The 4,822-nt window shown below is 42.2% G+C and overlaps 1 protein-coding gene across 1 annotated transcript in view; it reads left to right on the top strand.

The window, feature by feature from the left end:
- LOC101854347 (plexin-A2) overlaps nucleotides 1-4,822 on the top strand; it is a gene marked incomplete in the record, with an annotated part of 268,808 nt that overhangs the window by 202,487 nt on the left and 61,499 nt on the right.

Genomic DNA, 4,822 nt, shown 5'->3' with positions numbered 1-4,822 from the left:
GGGAGGGGGATTTCTTGTCATGACTTTACCATGTCAGAACATCATTGTGTTAACTTGTGATGGGGATGGAGTCAGTGACTGTCATGTCAAGTGGTCTTGACCCTCCATGTGTCCAGTGCTCTCTCCTGACCTGGTCTGCTGCCTTTACTTCTGTCAAGCTTGTGTACGTGTGTGCGTGTGTTTTGTGCTCATGTTCTTCCCCGCATTGTGTGAACTGTCAGACGTCATGACAGCCCCTAAACTGAAGATTTATTTTCCCTATTCATTTAGTTCAGCCGTCATTGTGTTTGATTGGCTTTGTTTCAGTTCGATTGTTCAGAAAGAGAAAGGGTCAAAACAACACCCTCTTGCATGTTTTTCTGCCGTTGTTCGCGTGCCGCTGAGCATGTGAATGTTGCTTGTCTGTGCTACCTGGAATTGGCACCAGACACTGACACTGAGTCTGTCAAAGCCCAAGCATGTGCATGAAAACAGTGTAGATCATAAATTACATTATGTTTGGCAGAGAAAAGGGTTCTGAAGAGACCCAACGCTAGGCTCACCCAGTGACCAATAAAATGGCAAATTCTTTGCACAAACGAATCTGTGAGGATGAAAACGTATAAAAAGATACGTGAGAACTTTGTGAAGCGTGGAAAAAGCGCACAATCATACCTGTTAACGATAAGACCCTTGGAGGAAGTTAACAGTTAAGATTTTTATTTGTGTAGTCATAAAGTTGAGTCAGGGAATAGAGTCTTGCTGCTCCTCTGTAAATGGTTTGTCTTTTAATGATGCATGTTATGTTCAACCCATTCGCCTATTCTACTCTGTTTTTATGCTTTGTGAATACGTTTCTTTGTATTTGTGTGCCTGTTGTTGTATTTTTTGTTAACGTATTTTTTATTGCGTATGTTCTTCGTTGACTGAAATTGAGACTATCTTTCAAATTCTATTTATTGTAGTGTTATTGAATGCATTGTTACTTCGTTTGGAATGCTGCTTGCTTTTTGCTTTCCAATGGATTTCAGGAAAAGATATTTTAATGTATTTATGTCTTGTGAATATTGCCAATCGTGTATTTGTGCAGAGGCTTTCAGCCTTTTTAAAAATGAAATACACGTTTTGGGAGTGAAATTGCCAATGGTCCAAAAACAATAAAATAGCTTTATCAACGACATGGACCCGCCGTTGTGGTAAATTTCCAGTTGAACTGCTACTTGGCTCGTGTTTCACCCTCAGAAATGGAACACAGTCCGTTTGCAGTCCTGGGAAAAACATATTTTTGTTTCAGCCGTGAGGACATTGCACGTTTCATAAAAATGTTTTCTTTTGTTTCTTCCTTATCACCCGGCTTTCCAGTGGATTTAAAAGGACTGTGTAAGTATCAACAAAGCCAAACATGCACCGAACAACGATGTAGTCTATTCTGTATGCTTTCTGTTCATCAAGCAGTTCTCTTTCTCTATCTGTCTGACGCGGCGCTTAATGGTGTAGCAAGTTGTGTGTTGACCGTTGTGCGATAGTGGACGCGCGGTCGTCCATCCAGCTTCATGGCGTATCTCTATGGTTGTCGGGCTTGTTCTGGGCACTGCAGCAGCTGCTGGTTCCGGCAACTATTCAACTATGTTGCTTAATACAAGTAAAAGTACCAGTTTTGTGTAGTAAAGTGTGTACTGACATGCGCGGACAAACGCATTTTTCTTATTCACAGCAGTTTCGAGAAACCAACTATTTTTGTTTTTCATATAATATCTATTTGAGTCTAGGGAATGAAATTCCTTTCAGGGTGCAAAATCAACCCTTGATGTACCATGCAAATTAGTTTAATTATAAGAAAACCGTAAATCGGTGATTTCTCGAAACTGTTGTGAATAAGAAAAAGGCTTTTGCCAGCCTAAGGCAGTACAGGTCTCTGGTGGTGTGGTATATCAACATCAAGTACTCGAAATAGCTATGTTCTGGTTGTTTTCTTTTAATCGCTTCGTTTACATCCACTACAAGGAATGGTCCATGCACGCTGTGGTAGTCTCCTATTTTGTTTTTTTGGGGTGTTTTTTTTTTTGGGGGGGGGGGGGGGGAATTAATTATGAAGTTGTCATTTATTCTTACATACTAATCGCTTAATCTCTCTCTCTCTCTCTCTCTCTCTCTCTCTCTCTCTCTCTCTCTCTCTCTCTCTCTCTCTCTCTCTCTGTGTGTGTGTGTGTGTGTGTAAAAATATAAATTGTTTATGTATGCTTGTGTTTGAGGGAAGGGGTGGTGGTGAGATGACCAGAAAGAACAGACCGTGTTAAGAGTTAGAGAGAGATAGGAGAAACTTGATCTGGGCCCCGATGTGGAATGAGGGATGCTGTCGTCCCTTTTGCCAGGGCTGTGTGCCGCTCGTATCTCGTCTGTTGGCCAGATAGCAGGCGATAGAGGCCTTGGGCTGTGGACTCACAATCTGCACCACGGAACACTCACGTAAACAACATGTCAACTAGGCTGTGGACAGCGCTGCTCTCCGCTCACTCGCGAGGTTTCTGCCTTATCAGTTGTGTATGGGAAAAGAGTCCGCACTTATTTTTTCCCCCCCATTTTTATTTAACTCTTTTAAAGAAATATTGAAGTGGAGGGTGGTGGTGGTTTGTTTTTATTTTTCTTATTATTATTGTGTGCGTGCGTGCGTACACGCGCGCGCGCGCGTGCGTGTGTGTGTTGTTGTTTTTGTTTGTGTGTGTGTATGTTTTTTTCGGGGGGAGGGGGGGGGGTCGCGCGTTTTATTTTTACCAAATTACTAGGAGAGGTTATTTCCATATTAACGTTCTTTTTCATTTTTTAAAATGTTATGTCTGTTTAGTTTTTTCCTCTTCTTTCCCTTTTAAATGTGACCTTTTTTATTTCTTCATGTCAAACTAGAGTTGTTTGAAGACCTTCTGCAATATATTTCTTGTTGCTTTATGTATGGACATAATGTGTTGGTTGAGAGTATCTTTGGTAGAAAAAAAGAGAACAGTTCGCTGGCCCAGGACAGAAGTGTTAGTTGCATTTGCAGCTGCCGTAAAGTTATGACTTATGGCCGTGATAAAAAAGAATATCTCTCTCTCTCTCTCTCTCTCTCTCTCTCTCTCTCTCTCTCTCTTTCTCTCTCTCTCTCTCTCTCTCTCTCTCTCTCTCTCTCTCTCTCTCTCTCTCTCTCTCTCTCTCTCTCTCCCTCTCCACTCCTCTCCTCTCTTCTCTCTCCCTACCTCTCCCCCTCTCTCTCTCTTTCTCTCTCTCTCTCTCTCTCTCTCTCTCTCTCTCTCTCTCTCTCTCTCTCTCCTTCTCCCTGTAGCTCTATCCGTTTATCACCCTATGATTTCCGCGTCTTAAATCAGGCGAACTCACGGTATTAGCGTGCCTTAAAATGTTTTAAATTAGAAAGCTCCAATAAAACTCGTCTCGGCCTCACTAAATCCCTGTCTTTCTGCCTTCGCCATTCCAGCTGGTTTTTGTCCGCCTGTATCGCCGGGATTACTTATCTTACGTACACATCTGTATACCTCCCCTCCTTCCTTTCCACCGCCCTCTTTTTTCCTCCTTTCGTCTTCCGTCTGTCTCTTTCCTATCTATCTATCTATCTATCTTTCTATCTATCTATCTATCTATCTATCTATCTATCTATCTATCTATCTATCTATCTATCTATCTATCTATCTATCTATCTATCTATCTATCTATCTATCTATCTATCTATCTATCTATGTCTTGTCTTGTCTGTCTGTCTCTCTTTCTGTCTGTCTGTCTCTGTTTCTGTCTGTCTGTCTCTGTTTCTGTCTGTCTGTCTCTGTTTCTGTCTCTCTGTCTCTCTCTCTCTCTCTCTCTCTCTCTCTCTCTCTCTCTCTCTCTCTCTCTCTCTCCACCACGTATATCTGTCCCCCATTATCTCTCTCTTTCTCCTTCTCTTTCTCTCTATCCCCCTTCCCCTAATATCTCTCCCTCCCTCAGCAGTCCATCCTACCACATCTACCTCCGCCCTCCCCTGAGTGGGTGGTTGGCAGGTGCTCTGGTGTGGTTTGCCCTTTCTTCCTTTCTTTACTATATGACATTTATCCTTCTAATCTTTCCTCCTTTTTATTGTTTGTTACTCTCTTGTAACTTGTAACACCTCTAATCTTCAGCCCTTATATGACTTTATTGTTGCGGGTGGTTGGAGGGCGCCTTTTGTAAGCCCTACTTCTTTACTGTCTCTCTGTTGTTTCTGTGTGCCTGTCTTACCTTTTCCCAGCCCTAAATGGCTATCATTGTGTCGATGTCCTTCTCCGAACTCAAACAAACAAAATGACCTTATAGTGTTTCATGTGCCGTAAAACTCTTACCAAAACCTAAAAAAACAACAAAAGGACTCCACAGACTTTTAATTCGCCTACTAATTCCTCTTTTTGGTACTCTACCACTTGTCTTGTTTCTTCACTATACGCCTCCATCCCTTTCTCCTTTTCGTTTGTCATTCCGTCACTGTCTCCCATCTCTTCCTCGTGACTCTCTTATAAATTCTTTCTTTCACCCCCTTAAGTGACTTTCGTCCTTCCTTCATGGGTGCATGGGCTTTTCCTTCACTATCTTGTATCCACCCTGTCTATTATTTGGGAGAACGTTCACCCTTGACCTTTTGTTTTATAATTAGATGGAAGCGGCCATGTCTACTCCTCTTGCATCTCGGCCACAGACGACCCTAGTGATAAGCGGGGCCATTCTATTTCGGAGGATTATCCTGATAATCTTCACGGCTTGCCGCCGACATGTTGCAAGTTAATGCAGCATTATCTTCTAGTTTGAAACTCCGCGTTATCATTTATCTTTTTTGTGTGTGGAAAGAAAG

The sequence above is a fragment of the Aplysia californica genome, unplaced genomic scaffold, assembly GCF_000002075.1.
Source record: "Aplysia californica isolate F4 #8 unplaced genomic scaffold, AplCal3.0 scaffold00355, whole genome shotgun sequence".
In the NCBI taxonomy this organism is placed as follows: Eukaryota; Metazoa; Mollusca; class Gastropoda; order Aplysiida; family Aplysiidae; genus Aplysia; species Aplysia californica.
This window is presented reverse-complemented; position numbering and strand designations above follow the sequence as displayed.